The sequence below is a fragment of the Symphalangus syndactylus genome, chromosome 12 (assembly GCF_028878055.3).
Source record: "Symphalangus syndactylus isolate Jambi chromosome 12, NHGRI_mSymSyn1-v2.1_pri, whole genome shotgun sequence".
Lineage (NCBI taxonomy): Eukaryota > Metazoa > Chordata > Mammalia > Primates > Hylobatidae > Symphalangus > Symphalangus syndactylus.
The window spans coordinates 17137022-17155429 of NC_072441.2; positions in this window are offsets into that span (position 1 = coordinate 17137022).

Below are 18408 nucleotides of genomic sequence, written 5' to 3' on the forward strand. Positions count from 1 at the left end.
GCACAGTAAAATAACCTGGATTACAGTAACTTTTCAAGGAGTGTTTATTAGTACTTAAACTGCCATTGTCATCAAAATTCTGTTTTTACATATGAACTTAGAAATGCCATTGTAACCTTCTCAACTCATTTGGTCATTTAAAATAGAGAGGTTGAGTTAGGTGTTTCTTAAATTTCTCTTTAGCTCTGATACTATGTGTCTGACGTTAAGTAATGCAAAGTTGGTAATTAAATCTTCCCCTTTCGTGATGTAGGAGAAAGGCATAAAAAATTTCTGGGTGACTGGATTCCCTTGCAAGTTTATTAGAATTGTAATTACGTAGCATTTTGAATAAAGCGTTCATTCTGGAAATCATTAAGTTTATTTTTCTTAACTCCGTATTTTGTCAACTGTGGAAAAATTGGGATTTAGGAGTAACCTCTGATTTAAAATTCCACCTAGTAACCATCTAAATTGTAGTCTTGTAATTTCCTAACTTTGGTCTTGAAGGTGTTTATCATTCTTATGCGTTATTATACTGTATTATATATTTATGCAACATAAAATGTATAGTTTTAACTATTGCACATGTTTACATATGAAAGGTGTGGTTTTGAACTTATCATTATTAAATTTGCTAATTTTGCTTCACTATTCATTTTGGACACTTATCCATATTAGTACATGCAACTCAAGTTTATTCTTTTGAGCTACTGTATATCATTCAAATGTATGAATAAATAACCTTGCTTTGGTGGACATTTAAGTATTTTCATGTATCAGTATGAAAAACAGTTTCAAAATGAACATTCAAATATACATTGCATATATGTGTATAATATTTGTATATATGAAGGTTCCTGTGGGTCATATATCTGAAATCAAAATTACAAGTGTTTTGTACCTTCTATAATTAATTTTACTCTCAATTTTAAGTAAACAAGATTACTTTTTGCACATGATGCATCTCTTTATTCAGTTAAAATTACTGACATAATTAGAATACCACTTAAAACTTGAGAATATTTTCAAGGGTATTTATGCAAAACTTACATAAATGTGTTGAAAAGTCCTTTTGTATATATGTAGAGATTACAGGGTATGTTAAATTCATCAATTTGCCTAAATATCAAGTTATACTTAAGTAGTGTCCATACACCATGCTTTTGCTTGACTGAACTCCAATATGTATATCCGGAGTACTTTTTAACATTCATAGGTTAAGTGGCCTGTTTTGGAAAATGATATTAAAAATGTAATTCAGATGAATGCTTAAAGATTAAAAATGAATGAGCTTTCGTATTAATCATCAATATGACAACCCTAAAGGGAAGCATGATTTTCAAATATACCTCCTTGTAGGCAGGATAATTCAGAAATGCACAGTGCATATTAGATATGGGATTTGAGTCATAGTGTATTTCTCTAAGAATGTAATTTATTGTACTTTCACATCCACCCCACTGAATATGCAGAGTTTAAGATGCAATGGCCAGAAGACATGAGCGTGTCACTAGAAGGATGTGGACGTGGGCTCCGGGGCTGTTGATGATGACGGTGGTCTTTTGGGGTCATCTGGGGAATGGACAAGGCCAAGGTAAGTGCAAGGATTTTCTAATTCTTTGCGAGTTGGATGCGAATTTCACTTTGTGATGAAATTATGTTGAGTCTTTGGTTTGATGTTTAAGCAATTTGTTACAATCTTCCGTCAGGTTTTTGTTACAGGGTATTGTAATATCTCTGCACCAGTTAAATTGAAATAGAATTAGGTGTGAGTAAATGCATCAAAATTGAAGCCATCTTTCTGAAATTGGCTTTTCTCTGTTGTAATTGATGATATGTATATATATGTGAGGTTTTATGAAGCCATATATATGCGTGTGTCTCTGTTGTAGTTGGTGATATGTATATATATGTGAGGTGTTACGAGGCCATAAATATGCGTGTGTGTGGGTTTTGGGTGGGTGGGTGTGCCTGTGAGTTTGTGTGTGTGGTATTTTACAAGAACACGTAGCATATAAAGTTGTCGTGATTTTGAAGAAAAGTTTTTGGACGTTTGTCTGTTTAGGGTTTTTATGTTTTTGGATGTTTGTCTCTTTAGGGTTTTTATGTTTTACATTTTAAAATTTCAAGAACCTATTCTTAAAGGATGCGATGTTCTTTAGAAATTAAATGAAAAATGTGATGTTTCTCATTCTTCTGCCAAGTGTATTTAGGGGAAATTAATGAGAGAGTGGAGCTGCAAGGTTGCGGCATCCTGAAATGTCTGTTGGAGCGTAGAAAAAGGCCATAGATTTTGTAATAAGGCTTTCAATACTGATTTCATCAATAGCTGTATGGAGTGGTTTGTGCCAAATCTAGTATCTGTGAATGTATTTTGTGATAAGTATTGTATTATTTTTGGAGGTGTGTTGCCTGCTCAGATACAAATTGCAATTCTGTATTTTATGTGATAAAACATCCTGACATCGCTGAAATTTTCTTTTCCTTTCGGGGCAAGTATATTCGGCATTGATTTCCTGCATTTTCAAGGCTTGAAATGAAATCTGTGAGCAGGAAGTTTACAGAGTTATTTCAAGGGATAGGTATATTTCTCCAGATAAAATTGAAAGTGTGCAGTGTTATTATATAATTGTGATGAAGTTGAGCTTTGCTAGTTTGAAGTATCTAATAAAGTTTAACACTTTTTAAAAGATCCTTCAAAAAAAGCAGTTTTCTTGCCATATGTAATATTGTTCAATGAAGTTTTGAAATGAAATAGATATTTTTCAAAACCACAAATGCATCTGTGCCTTTATATGAACAGTTGTATATACATGTAAGCAGATAATACATTTTGTTAATTAAGATCAGCTTTGATTTTAATTTTTCTTTCCTGTCATTCAGAATTTGTATTTGCATCTAATAGAATTCTCATTTTTCTTTTGTGATAAAACTAATGTAAAATATATTCAATACACATAGTAGTTTTTTTCACCAAAGGTCTGAAACAAGAATATGTAGACAGTAGCTACGTTGGATTTCTGTGGCTATAAGAGTTGTCTATTTCTCTGGTAATGTGTAGAATTACTAAAATGCAGCATGACAACTGTTTCTCTGTAATAGCCATCCAACATGACATGTAGTATTACACAGGGTTGCTAAAACCTTCCTCTGACCATCATTTCCAGTAATTGTGGCTTGTTTTAGATGAGGAATAGGTTATTAGATATTTAAAATATTTGAGAAAAATAGGTATCTTCTCTCTTATTTACCCAAACCCTTTTATTTACTCAATATTGATGGCTCAAGTATTCTATCTTTCACTAGGGACAATCATTTATTAAAAAATGTCCTGAAATCAATTCCAAGTCTAGCTGTAGTGAAGCTTCTAGTGGGAAATGCAAATTAAGTAATTTGTTTTCTTTCTAAAAGGATAAATTAAAATAGACAATGATTCAAAGAGCAAAACAACTTAATAGAAAACATAATGGAATGCTTTGATATTATGATTCAGGGAATTTTGCTTCCTTTGTGGTAGCTAGATTGAGTGAAGGAGATTGCTTAGGTATAATGAGCAAATCTTATAATTGCAAGTATAACCCAAGCTGCATATCATCATTTAGCTCAATAAGCCTCATTAAATATTAAATATTACCTTTTAACTTTTATGCAATTAAGCAGAATTTAAAATTAAAAGTTTTAAAAATTAAAGTTTTTATTACTAAGTATCTTTTAAAATACAAATCTCACAGCTCCTTATTGTCAAGAAAAGAACACATGAAAATTTATAAATAAGGTTTTCTCTCTATTAAGTTTACAGTCTTGCATGAAATACTGGTTATTGGGACCCACCATATCCAAGATTATGATTAAGTATCAATGAATTATGACTCTTGCAGCAAATATGCATGCAAATGTTATAAGATTATTTTCACATTATTTCACATAATTTCTTAAGCATAATAGGATAAGTAAATTATAGTTTCTACACAAGCTCTTCATATTTATGAATAGACCATGTTCTAAATGTTTCAGTCATTGGGGAATCCCAATGTCATATTTATGAATGGGCCATGTTCTAAATGTTTCAGTCATTGAGGAATCCCAATGTCATATTTATGAATGGACCATGTTCTAAAAGTTTCTGTCATTGGGGAATCCCAATGTCATATTTATGAATGGACCATGTTCTAAATGTTTCAGTCGTTGGGGAATCCCAGTGTCGTATTTATGAATGGACCATGTTCTAAATGTTTCAGTCTTTGGGGAATCCCAATATCATATTTATGAATGGACCATGTTCTAAATGTTTCAGTCGTTGGGGAATCCCAATGTCATATTTATGAATGGACCATGTTCTAAATGTTTCAGTCGTTGGGGAATCCCAGTGTCATATTTATGAATGGACCATGTTCTAAATGTTTCAGTCGTTGGGGAATCCCAGTGTCATATTTATGAATGGACCATGTTCTAAATGTTTTCAGTCGTTGGGGAATCCCAATGTCATATTTATGAATGGACCATGTTCTAAATGTTTCAGTCGTTGGGGAATCCCAGTGTCGTATTTATGAATGGACCATGTTCTAAATGTTTCAGTCTTTGGGGAATCCCAGTGTCATATTTATGAATGGACCATGTTCTAAATGTTTCAGTCGTTGGGGAATCCCAATGTCATATTTATGAATGGACCATGTTCTAAATGTTTCAGTCGTTGGGGAATCCCAGTGTCATATTTATGAATGGACCATGTTCTAAATGTTTCAGTCGTTGGGGAATCCCAATGTCATATTTATGAATGGACCATGTTCTAAATGTTTCAGTCATTGGGGAATCTTCCTAGAGAAACCATGTGAGAAATTGTAGCTTAGCTCAAAAAATGGAAGGCAAAAATCGATTTAACGAGGAATGTAGATTAATGTCATAGTATTATCGCAACTGTGTGCAACCACTACTTATAAACAATGATAGAAGAAATGCAGTCTGAAATCTGAATTCCAAATAAGAATGTAGGGCCATTATCCATCTTGGACCCTTAGAGTCAAAATAAGAGAAAAGGGATGAATGGTGAGTTGGAAGTAAGTCAATGATCCTTGTCAATTTTTTGTATCTGTCAAGAAAAGCATCTGCTTGAGGACATCCATTTTCCTACTTCTGAATTACAGAATAATAGGTGCTTATCCTGAATGTCACATTCCCTGACGTGGACTCTGTGTCTTTGCTGCTTAGGTGGTGTGTGCATGAGAAAGTGCTTAACATCTGGAAACGGAGACAATCCTTAGAGAAAGATATTCATGAATTTTAAAAGGAAATATACCTACGATGGAAATAAAACAAATAGCATAAATATCTAGCTGTATTTTGTCTTTTTGGTAACTATTTCAATATATACATTTTCAAACAACTAAGTTCAGCACTGACTTTGGGAGAATCTAGATAAAACTGAACTGACATATAATAAGCATTGGTGTAATTAATAGCACAGCGGGCAGAACCATGGGGGTATTTCCTGAGGAAGAGGGACTATAGAGAGGCAAAAGAAAACCAAGCTCACTCTGGGGAGTGCCAGGAGCAGTTATTACATTCAGAACTGAGAACTTATTTCTGACTCACCAACCCATAGTTCTGGCTGAAGTGCAGTGGTGCAGTCATAGCTCATTCACAGCCCCAAACTCCTGGGTTCATATAGTCCTCTCATCTCAGCCTTCTGGTAGCTGTGACCACAGGTGTGCACTACTATGCCCAGCCAGTTTATTTTATATTTTATTTTCATTTCATTTGTAAAGACTGGGTCTTGCTATGTTGCCCAGGCAGGTCACAAACTCCTATCCTCAAGCAGTCCTCTAACCTAGGCCTCCCAAAGTACTGAGATTACAGGCATGAGCCATTGCACCTGGCTCAAAAATATTTCTGTCTTAATGGCTTTAACAAAGAAGTGCTATTTTGGGGATATATACAATGGTGTGCTGTTTGGGAGTGACAAAAAAATAATTATAAGAAGAATGGAACGAATATGGCAGTATGTTTTCAAAAGCAAGTTAGCCCAAGTTTTTAAACAAGCATAATTTTAGAGTTTTTGTAACTAACTTAGGGTTTAAATGTAGCAAAAATTTTAAACATTATCATGAATACACAGAAAATTTTAATCAATTTGGTTTCCACAATGAATTTACATGCTTAAATTCCTCATTTCAATTTGCTGCTCGATATGAGAAAGTTTGAGATTTTGAAGAAGCAAGTGGTTCTTACAAATGTAGCAAACTTAAATTTTGAGGACAATTTAATTTAACTTCCATTTTTATGACCAGATTTTGAGTCAGCTCTTAAGCATTCAAAAAATAAAATCTGATAATATCTGGCAATTCCAATTTTCAGTTTTATTGATCTTCACCATGAAATAATATAGAAGGTAAGGGGCAAAATTTTGGAAAAGCAGATCACTTTGTTGTCCTATTTAGCAGGTTCCCAAATTATGCCATCTTGGAATCATTACAAGTAATTATACGAAGACAATATCTTGTGTTTTGTATTTCATTGTTACACATCCAATTGTTCTCTAGAGATATCAGAGAAAACCCACTCAAGAAGGGAAGGTTAGATAAACAGCCCTCTCTCTCTCTGTCTTTGCCTTCATTTGGTTCCTTATATTCATTTCCCAGTGCATTTCAAAGTTACTTTTATTGTTCCCTTCATTTTCTCTTTCATTCCAGAAGTTTAAGTGATTGCATAATTCTTTTGACAGCTGAAGGTAGTATCCGACTTTGAATGAAAGGTTTACAGCTACGGCTTTTCAATTAGAAAATCTCAGATAATGTGATCTATGAGTTTTAATATCTTAGGATCGCGACCAGTAAGGAATAATCACTTTGAAAAACCTTGATGCTACCTAGAGTTTGTGTTTTGTGAGGTTGCTTGGTAAATTATTTTATTTGATAATTGAATATTGCTTCAAGAGAGGTGAGCTCAGACATTTGGCAATGAATATTGAATGTGACATTTGGCAATGAATATTGAATGTGTATTCCAAGAGACATGACCTTAAAATATCATCAAGCTAAGTAGTAGTGAAATTGAACTCTTCTGTATAATGGAAGTCAGTGTTTATTACGTCTTTGTGATATATAAATATTTTTACATTGTGGTAGATAATAATTTGTATGGGAACATTTAATTGAATTTAATTTATCCTATGGCAGAATTATGTTACATAGGTCATTTTAGTTTTTGATTTAAGCATCTTAAAATTATAAATGCAAATATTCAACACATAAAACCCACATGAATACACACTCCCAAACATTTGAAATCCTAACAGTCATTTCCAACAGCTTTTTCCTACAAAAGAAGTCAGCTATTCTTAGAGAAGACATGCATTCCCATAGCTTGAGAGGTGCACACTATAAGGTAAACAGAGAAAGGATTAAAGCAGTTTAAGAATACCAGCGGATTTACTTTAAAGACAATAGACTTTTGAATTACTTGTCTTCAAAATTTGGTTTCTTGAGAAAATTATCTGTGTAGATTAATCATGCATTTCAGATACTTTCCAGACATCTGAATGTTGTTTTCTTAAAAGTAGCCAGCAAGCCATTTTATGCAGTCTGCATGGGAGATAGTAAGAGATGTGTATGCTGTATATCTACTAGTAGAGATTTGTTTTTGAGTGCTTCCTTAAAAAAATATTTTTTCTGAAGAAAGGGATTTCTTTTTTATAATTTAGGTTAGATGATTTTAAATGTTTTTAGGTTTTAACCTCTCTGATCATCAGGGTCGTTGCCTTGGAAAAAATGCAAGTTATAGCATATTACATTTTTATAAGGAAGGAAGTTGATAATTAAGACCTTTTTCTTTTACTAAATTGAATTACATCACTCAATATTTGGATGGCATTAATTCACAATAGTAATAAATAAATCTTACTATTCAACCTAATAAAGTATGATTTCCTTCACATTTAACTTAATTTGTTCTTTAAAACATCTCCTAATGAAGGTTTTCTCATCTTCTGAAGCTGAATTTATTTAGGAAAAAATATTTTAAACACCATCCCAAGTGATATAACTATTTTTATTGAGCTTTGATGTTCTATTTGAACATATTTGAAGACTGTACAAGCACACAATTTAGAATTAAGATTTTATTTGGAGATTTTGGTTGTATTTGAAATCTGTTGTGGAATTAAACATGAAGAATACATCAATTTACTAGATGTCATTGTCTATGACACATTTTAGTCTTATCTTTCTGTCTGTATGTAAAGAGGAATAGAAATAATTGGTATAAACAGGAAAAAAGAAGTAAAGTGGTAGGATCAGATGTGAGAAATATATAAGCTAAGATACTCTTTGTTTGTTTGTTTGTTTTTTGTTTTTCTGAGACAGAGTCTTGCTCTGTTTCCCAGGTGGAGTGCAGTGATACAATCTTGGCTCACTGTGGCCTCCACCTCCCGGGCTCAATGGTTCTCCTGCCTCAGCCTCCCGTGTATCTGGGATTACAGGTACGCATCACCACACCCGGCTAATTTTTGGATTTTTAGTAGAGACTAGGTTTGACCATGTTGGCTAAGCTAGTCTCAAACTCCTGACTTCAAGTGATCCACCCACTTCAGCCTCCCAAAGTGCTGGGATTTCAAGTGTGAGCCACCAGGGCCAGCCTAAGCTAAGATATTCTAGAAGCTAATAATAGTAAAATATAATGTAAATTGTTTAAAGTTAATCTATATATGAATTTTTTTCTAGGACTTTCCTGCCAGAAACGTAGGAATAGAATGGCAGAAGGAACGAGGTTCCTTCACAAGGAGGCACACATTCTATTTCACATTATCCTGTGATCAGTCTCATAACCATCTCCTGGTGTGAAGTGCTAAAACTGTGCTTTAAGAATAACTTAAGTCCTTTATGTACAAACTAAAGTATGAGAGCCTGAACCTTGGAAACCAAGAGATTCCAAAAAGCCTTATGTGTGAGACTGGGTGTCACAGATCTTGGCAGAAATTACTGCTTATTCTTAATTCTTATTGTTCCTTTCTAACACTTCAACTTATAATGCCAATATCTACCTCAGCCTAAAGACAAGCTCTAGAATCACTTGTGTTACTTATTACATTTCTTTTAAAAAACTCATGAATTACACATGAATTTCAAAGTTGCCAACTGAGATTCCAAGTACTTGAAAAAAAATCCTGGCACCTTTCCATTATAAAGGCTGTACGCAGTCTTCATAGTGTTTGTCTTTAAGGGACGTGCCTCATCCATCAGCAACTTTTCTTCCTTAAATCATCATATCTTGCCTAAAAATGTTTTCTCAAAAGTTAGGAAGCACTAAGATTTGCAGATTGTTATATCACATCTTAATCTACGTATCAACTTTCTCATTATCAAAGCATGAACTGTTCTGGGTTTTCATAGTTAATTATGTTTGTGATAATAACTGGGATGCAATTGTTTTTCTTCTGATGATTTTGTACTTGCTTTTCTTATAGTAACTTCTGATGCTTGTTTGTAAGATCTTCCTCTCTTCTCTCCATCTGGTTATCTTCTTACCTTCTGTCCTTTAACTCAGATGTCACCCACACTGTGTGTCTTTCTGGATTGCTTCTTATTTAACTGTTGCTTCTCATAGTTTACATACCTCCTCCTATACCACACTATCGATATTTCTCAAACTGCACTATATGCTGGGATGTGTCTTTATTTATTTATAAGCTCCTTGATAATTCGGACTATATATTAGTATATTCAAAAAATACTTATGAAGTGTTTACTTTGGTTCAGGAATTATTGAGTGAAGGAAATTGACCAAAACTCTGCCATCATGAAGCTCGCATTCTAACTTAGGGAGACAGATAACAGACAATGAGCCACATAAATATGCAAAGTATCGTAAGTTAGATGGTGAAAAGTAATCCTGGATGGGGATCAGATAATTTTCAAAGGGTAACTTTTAACTGGGTAGTCAAGAAGGGCCGCACAGAGAAGATGGTAATTGGAAGAACAAGGTGGTGAGAACTGCTGAGTCTGGAGCAAACACACAATTTGGAGTAGTAGAAGATTCCAGAAGTAACAGAATAGAGGTGAAGAAGTGGGAATTGTGTGGAGTCTTACTTCCTGTTGTAATGACCTTGGCTGTGCTTTGAAGTGAGGTGGAAAGTTGCTAGGGACCTTAGTTTTCTTTTCAATAATTCATTATGAATTTTGAACGATCACTATTAAAGACTCAATAATTTTGCTTTATTATTCTTGCAATTGACTACAAAACAGTGGATTGAAGAAATGTTAAATTCTAATTTAAACTGATTGAAATAGGTTTTTATCTTTTTATATTTCTCATCACTGAATATCTCATTTTTAATTAATTTGAAAGCATTCCAGGATAGTGAGCCAATGCAATTTAGCATAATGCATAACTTATTATTCATCAGATTTATATATTTAACTGAAGATGCTAATTAGGAAAGTAACTTGTTCTGTTGGGTGATTTTGATAAAGCTACTTTCAAATTATTATCACATCTATTGATGTCATATTAAGTTGTGTTTCTGGAAGCCAAATTTAGGCAGTGGTAATGAGTTAATATCTCTAAGTGGATACCTTTTATCTGTACAGTCAAGGATACTTGAAAGTGGAAAAACATACTGGCTTCAAGTCTTGGGAACTAGGACTTACCGGAAATGTGTTTGTTTGTTTTGTTTCCTGGTGGAATTGTCTTCTCGGAAAGATGGTGTTTCCTTTTCAATCGGAAAAAATTGAACCTATGCTGCTTTACTTTAATGCTTTGCTTTTGTCAAAATAGTGTTTTCTTAGGAAAATTAACCTATCATAATATAATGAAAAGAGAAATGCTGAAGACACAAAATGATGTCCATGTTAATATTGAGTAGGAAGCATCAAGGGGCATGAGAAGAGGGAAGCAAAGAGAGGGAGAAGAGAAATTTATAGTGTAACAAAAATTAGTAAAAAGGATTAGCATATACATGTAGTCAATAAGTCAATAAATGGCTGTTTATAGAAAGCCTACCAGGCAGTAGGGGATATAGCAGTGAAGAAGGCAAAGACACAATTGGCTATACTGTAGTGAGGAGGGAAAGAGGACGAAGACATACAAATACCTAAACAAAGCAATGGTGTGAAGGGCTATAAGGTACAGTACTACGAAGAAGATTACATGTGATAACATGGCTGAGTAAAACTGGCAAGGAGGAAGGCACTGATCTGGCTGTAGGTATTTCAGAGCATTTTTCTCTCTGAGGAGGTAATATTTCATTTGAGAGTTGAGTGAAGACAAATAGGAAGGTACTTTGAAGATCTGGGGTGCTCTGAGCAGAAAGAAGGGCAGATATAAAGATTCTGTAATTTAAAAAGAAAGCTTGATAGTTTCTTACAAAGAAAAGAAGGCCGGTTTGGCTGGAATGTCCATGAAGGAAGAGCATGGAGAGAGATTACATGAGTGTTCTCAGGGACCAAATCTAGATCTTATATCAAAGTGTGAATATAAATTAACTACATTGAAAAGTGTATGATGGATGTGTGATACGATGAGGTTAGCTCTTAGGAGGGTGTACTATTGTGGAAGGGTACAATAGTGAAGGAAGGGGGTTCATTTAGCTGACTATTGCACCTGTCCAGTTGAAGGATGATGGTAGTTGGGATTATGAGTATAGCAATAAAGTTGGAGAAAATCAGCTGAGATTGGAAGTTGATTTGAAGATGATTGAATTTACTGAGCAAGAATTATATAAAGGTATTTGGATTTAGGGGCATGGGGGATTATGGTCACTTTTAGTGATATGGCAAAGTCTTGATGACATGAGGCAGTTTGCAAGTGACAGAGGTGCGGGTAGGTGCGTATTTGTGATTGATTTTACATTTTTTAATCTTAAATTAAGACGCTAGTTAGAATCCAAGTGGAGACATCAAGTAGGCACTGACAAGTTGACTTGGCTAGAGATGTGAGATCATCGTAGCCTATAGATCATGCCTGAAGTCATGCATCTAGGTGAGGGGTTGGAAAACTATTATAGCCCATGAGCCAGATCTGGTCTGCCGCCTGTTTTTGTATGGCTCATGAGTTATAAGTACGTGTGGCATTTATAAGTCTAAAATGTAAAATACAGGGAAATTTTTCAGCAGGGAAAGTTCCATAAATTTGCCTCTTGGCAACACAAAGCCTGCAATATTTACTATCTGGCTCTTTGTCAAAAATGTTGCTGACTCCTGATCTGGATGAAACCCTGTGAGGAGAGAGTGTTGATAGAAGAGAGAGAAGCATCATAGTGGAAATTAAAATTATGTCAACTCAAGTGTGTAGGGTAGAGAATTTAAGCCTGAGTATAACAGTAAGAGATTAAAATAACAGTAAATTCATTATCAGCGTGATCAATGAAACCTTTGGCGGCAAAGAGGAACTATCTTCATCAGACCTTTCACTCACTCATAGAAAGATCTTAGGCAGGAAATATAACTTGTTTGAAGATCTGAGATAAGGCTAATGTAGTTTGGACAAAGAAAGCCAATGGGAGGATGTCATTACGTCTGGCCAAGGATTTAGGGAAGAGCCAAATACTTCAGGCTTTTTAAAGTGATCTTTAGATAAAGAGGAGGTCATCAAGGCATTCCGAAGTTGGAAGATCAAATCACATCTGATGGGAAAAAATCTGGCTGTATGTGCATCTAGGATGTAAGGAAGCCAACATGGATGTGAAGTTAAAATTGTCCATTGCAAATAATAAAATGAAGGCCCCAGGTAGCCTTGGCAAGGGCAGATTTGGTACAAAATCCTTATTGGAATGGGCTTAAGCAGTAACGGGAATACGGATCTAGCTGTTGTTTTTAGTGGAATTTTATCAGTCTTTTTGTTGTGTATGATATATAGATGGTCAAAATAAGCAACTTCTACATTTTCGGTTTTTGTTTTATTTTAATTGAGATTTGAATTAAAAATAAGAAACTTTTATTTTCAAGATTGGAGACTGTGTTTAAAAAGTATAGAGTAGGGCTAGAAAAAAACATAAAACTTTCCTGATGAGGAGAGTGCTAATCATGACTCTAATAATAATAAAATACTTTTCTGATAATTTTTTGTGTGTTTCATTATTTATATATGTATGGGAAGTTGTACCCTAGCCACATGCCAATTCACCTGGTGAACTTGCTCTTCAATGTGGCACAAATATTTCCTTCTATCTTTAGCCTTCCGGGGTTTCTCACATGGACTATTGGCTCTTCCTACTTGAACCTGCTGGTAGTACCCTGTAGGAGACATGCTACTTCATGACAACAGGCACCACGCTGTAGGGGAATTACCACACCTGTCAATCACTATCTCTAGAATGTGGTCTTCCATGAGCCCTGAGATTTCATACTGTTTCTCTGAGCTGTAACAATATTTATATTGAAAAAATAAACATGTTCTTCTATCTTTAATATTTTATATCTTATAATTTGAATATCCCATTTTCATTATACTACTTAGCTGCTAAGTTATCTTATAAAAACAAGTTTTAATTATCTGCAAACACCTTCAAATCTAATCCTTACCGGTGAAGACTGATGTCTGGTTAACATCTGCTAGGACATTTATTTCCATAAAGTATTTATAGCGCCTTTTTGTTATTGATTGGTATGATAAATGTGTAACTCTTACACAAAGATAAAATTTTTAGATTTTTGTATTTAAAATACTGGTTATCAAAAGAAAAACCCAGATGTTATTTGTTTATGTTTCTGCTTGAGGTACTGAATCTATTTCAAGTCATATTTCTCACTATTGATATACTTAATTTTGCTGAAATAATAACACACTATCTTTAGCTAATTTTTTTCTCAGTATGTCTCCTCGTCGCTCACCATTTTCGCCTCATCTCATTTCTCATCTTTATATCTTTTTCTTTGGTCTTCTTTTACTTTGGGGATTCTTTCAATTTAGAAGTGTTCTTGTTTTCTGATAATTACTATTCTTCTTGGATGTACACAAATATCCTTTTCCGTTTCATTTGTGAATTTATCTCAAAGGCATTTTGTGTGTGCCTTTTACTCATAGCTTCTCAGAAGTCCCTTTCGAGGTTACCGATTTAACATGTCATGTACTATAAGGTTTGCATGGCATGGTGGAAGCTGACTTTTGCCTTTACATGGATTGAAATGTTCACTCAACATGGATTGGTAGAATTTTTTTTTTTCCTTAAACATTACATTGCCTTGTAAACAAACAAAAGCAAACCCAAGACTCAAAACTGACATTACTGTTGGTGCCCCTGGAAATAGCTACCTTCTCACTAAAGTAGATTTTGTCATCCAACTTTATGTGTTGTTGAACACACATGGTGCTGTATGAGCACTCACTCACTAGTCTAGAAAACATGGCTGTGACCAGTTTCCAGAAAAATCAATTCAGATTGCTCTTCACATGCCACAGATGACCCTTCTGAAAGCTATTTGAATTCATTATAAATTATAATTATATTAGTATGACTTTAATTCATTTGTAATCTGAACTTTATGTGCAATGCATTTTTTCTCGTGTTTAATCATTTTTGAATGCTAAATCATTTGCAAACAAATGGCTTGTCCTTGAGAAAGAATTTAAGGCTGAAAGTACGTTAAGTACCATCTGGGTATCTGTGTCAATGTTTTTGTCACTACGTGTGTCTGTGTGTGTGTGTGTGTGCATATCACCTACTTTATCACATTTATTTGATAAAATTGATATGCAATCTCTAAATCATTGTGTCTCCAACTTGTGTTATCCCACAAATACAAATTTTTGTCCTAAAATTGGTGGTACCCTTTGTAAAACTAGAAGCTCTCATTTGTGCAAAGGAAGGAAAAATAAAACAAACAAACTCAATAAAAAAATTAAAGGTCAGATTTCTTTTATAGCTGCTGAGTTCCTTTCTTTCCTTGCCATCATCCTCACATTCCCAAATCTCTACAAAGTTAAGAAATTAAAACACACATCATGAGATCGTATGTTCACCTTGTTCAGGAACTGAAGGATTACATATACAAGACTATACCTTAATAAGTAGAGGGAGAAATAGGAAGATATAAATAGAATATGAAAATTTATTATACTGCAGTTCTATTCTAAAGTGTTTCCTAGGCAGGCTAAGAGTATGTTGCCAGGAAATTTTAAGAGACCCACTCCATTATATAGAAGAGGATGTGTGTAGATCTCTTAATTCTGAAATGTTTAGAACTGAGTACAACAGGTCTTCGAATAACGACGTTTCATTCAATGTCATTTCATTATAATGTTAATGAGAAAAAACAAATTGATTCCAATTGGGATTCACTGTCTGTGTAGAGCTTATGTATTCTCCCCATGTCTGCATGGATATTCTCTGGATGCTCCAGTTTCCTCTCACTTCCCAAGGCTGTGCATGTGAGGTTGATTGACGTGTCTATGTGGTCCCAGTCTGAGTAACTGTGGGTATGTTTGAGTGCACATGCAATGCGACGGCGTCCTGTCCAGGGCTGGTTCCCACATTGCGTCCTGAGCTGACAGGATAGGCTGCGGTCAACTGCAAACCTAAACTGAATTAAGTAGGTAAATAATGATTTTACTAGCTTTTATTGATCTTAAATGTATGAATAGCTGAAATTTATTTCAGCATTTAATATTAGAAGCGTTTTGATCTTTATTTACAAGTTTGTTGACGTTTTAGTTACCGAAAGCCATAGAAGCTGAGCTCTTTTGATGTCAACCTATGGTAAAATCGGTTTCGCTTACTGTATTTTTGTACCAATTACCATCCCCAATTTATCCCCCCGTATGCGTGTATCAAAACATCACGTGACCATAAATCTATATACCTATCACCAGTTTTCAAGCACCTGTCGATGATGTTAAGTGAAGACTTATTGTAGTCCTTTTTTGGCATAACAAAGATGTGTGTGTTTTGTTCAAGATTGGAAAACTTCTTTCTGTAAAGAACTAGACAGTAAATATTATAGGCTTTGCTGGCCATATGTAGTCTCTGTCTCTCCTTCATCTACTCATTCTTCTTCTCCCCTTCCTTCTCCTTCTTTAAACACTTCAAAAATGTCAAAACAATTTTTAGCTCTCAGCCATATGAAGCAAGCCATTGATTAAATTTGGCTTGTAGGCCCATAATGTGTGAATTCCTTTACATCATCAGAATGCCGCATATATATGAAATGTTATCTATGAGAAATTAATGGTGCTCCCAGCAGAGAGAAATTAGCCTAAGTTAAGTTTGGGCTTTGGAATTCAGGAGAATGCCATGCACAAAAATGCTCTCCTTTTAAAACTAGTTACTAACAGTCCATTTCTGATATCAGAAATACATGAAAACTACCAATTGAACGGACATTATTCACTACTTTAGTGCTGCTACTCATGTGTGGTGGATAAAGAATCCAGAAAGTTTTCCTTTCCGTTTGAACATTCATGCAATAAAAATTTCCAAATCTTTTTTTGAACAAATATTTATCTGATAGCTCTCTTGTGTACTTTATAAGTACCTTTTGCTGCTTATTCTCAGTAACTGTATCGAAACAATCTGTTTTCCTTTATCAATCAAAATAAAATAAGAAATTTAGCTTAATACTAATATTAAACTGAAGTGCAAGATATATGAAAATAGAGAAAAGAAGCAGGATAAACTGACCTTTTGATAACTGCAGAGGACAGCAGATCAAAGACTGGACTTTAACGTCTTACATTTTCAGAATCTATCACAGTACGTCCACTGGGTCCAGAAATAGTTTTTAATCCTAGATTGAAATGACTCACAATGCTGTCATGACATTGAGTTTGATGGAAAAAGTGAAGTTAATGTTTTTCTCAATATTTTTTTAAAATCAATGATTGATTTAACTATAAAATGGACTGATTCTGAAGAACTCATTCTGACACTGGAGGTGAAAATGCTTTTACTCTAATCATTAAAATCAATTTCTCTAGATATCTGACTTTATTCTGCTTTATAACATAAAGAATGAAACTATATTTATTAATGAAGTGTAATCTAGCAAAGTGGCATAATCATAATTATCAGTCACTTACTAAAATTGTGTGTTTTTTTCCATTGCATGAAAACCCTGCCTTGTTTTAATTTGTATCGACTTTTTAAAAGCAATTTTAGGTTTGTAGAAAGAAGTGAATAAGCATTCACACGTCATCCTCAGCCTCTACCCCAATTTCCCCGATTTTTAACATCTTGCAATAGTGTGGTACATTTGTTATAGTTGATGAGTCAATATTGGTACATTATTATTGACTAAAGTATGTAGTTTATATTAGAGTTTACTCCTTGTCTTATGAATTCTATAGGTTTTGTCAAATGTGTAATGACAAATAATCCTCACTACAGTGTCACACAGAAAAAGGGATTCACTCTCCTAAAATTCTTCCTTGCTCCATCCGTTCATCGTTTCCTCTACTAATTTATGTAGAAGATAAATTAGTAGATTGAGATGATGGTTATAGGAATTTAAAGCACAGATAGAAAACTAGATTGTCCTACCTATCCAGACTGTGCTTCTCACTCTCACTGTGCCCTTTCTTAACCTTTGGAAATGCTTTTATTCATATATAAAATAGGCTATAACTTCATAGAGTTGTATTACAAAAAGTTAATGCACAGAAAAAGACTTGTGCTACGTATATGGTTTCTTCTCAGTTAAATGGAAGCCATTGCGTGTGTTTGTCAATAGAATTCGTCATACTTTATCTCACATATCTTTACGTCATTGTTGGCACATGACATGTTTAGACTGCACAAATCTCCTCCAAATCCCTAATAGCCACTGATCTCTTTACTGTCTCCATAGTTTTGCTTTCTCCAGAAGGTCATGTAGTTGAATCATACAGTATGTAGACTTTTCAGACTGGCTTCTTTCACTTGGCAATATGCATTTAAAGGTTCCTGTGTGTCTTCTGTAGCTTGACAGAATAATATTCCATTGTCTGGATATACCACAGTTTATTTTTCCATTCACTTCCTGAAGGACATTTCGATTTTAGTGATCATGAATAAGGCTCCTGTAACATTCATGGGAAGAAGGTTTTTGTGTGCATGTAAGTTTTCAAATCCTTTAAGTAAATACCAGGGAATGTAATTGCTGGGTTGTGTGGTAGGAGTATGTTTAGTTTTATAAGAAACTGCCAAACTGACTCCCAAAGTAGCTGTACTATTCTGCATTCTCACTAGCAATGAATAAAAGTTCCTGTTTCTCCTCACATTTGCCAGCTTTTGGTATTATCAGACTTTTGGATATTGGTCATTTTAATAGTCATGTAATAATATCTCACGGTTGCTGTGACTTGCAGTTCCCTAATGATACATGACTAGTAACTTCAATATTCCTATTTGACAGCTGTATTTAGACCTTTGGCCTATTTTTTAAATGAGTTGTTTTCTTTCTTATTTTCGAGTTCTTTGTATACTTTAAATACCACTAATTTATCTGTTATGTTTTGAAAATG